Below are 661 nucleotides of genomic sequence, written 5' to 3'. Positions count from 1 at the left end.
TATATATATATATATATGTGTGTGTGTGTGTGTGTATATACGCGTCTGTATGTGCATGTGTATGTGCGTATAGAGATGTGTATATGAACATAATGATGCGTGCATTTTTTCGTATGTGTTTTTATTTGTATATGCGTTTTCTGCGTATGTATATGTACGTGCGTATAAACTACGTTTTGTATATCCGCGTATGTATGCGTGTGTAAGTGTACAGTTGTATATATGAGCATAATGATGCGTGCATGGGTATATATGCGTGTTTGCATGTATATATACACGCGTGTGTGAGTATGTATATAGATATCTATACATACATGTGTGTGTGTGTACGTACATGTATGTGTGTTTGTATATGTGTTCATATGCGGATTCTATGAATGAAGTATTACTTTCACCATGTCTATTGGAGTAATTTCCCTTTATTCAACGTTTTTTTTTCTCATAGCGTTTTGTCTCAATAACTAATGAGATGCCGGAGAATACTTCAGCCCCAATATCCGAAACTCTGAGTTTCATTATGACAACCAACTAATTGTCACATATTATTTTTATAGATAAATTCCCCTATTTTGCATAATATCGAGGTCACATTCATTCATTTGTCATATTATATGTGTGTGTGTATGTGTGTGTATGTGTGTGGGGGGTAAGTGTGTGTGTG

This window comes from Octopus bimaculoides, chromosome 10 (genome assembly GCF_001194135.2).
Source record: "Octopus bimaculoides isolate UCB-OBI-ISO-001 chromosome 10, ASM119413v2, whole genome shotgun sequence".
NCBI lineage: Eukaryota > Metazoa > Mollusca > Cephalopoda > Octopoda > Octopodidae > Octopus > Octopus bimaculoides.
The sequence above is the reverse complement of the archived record's forward strand: the minus strand, read 5'-3'. Positions refer to the sequence as shown.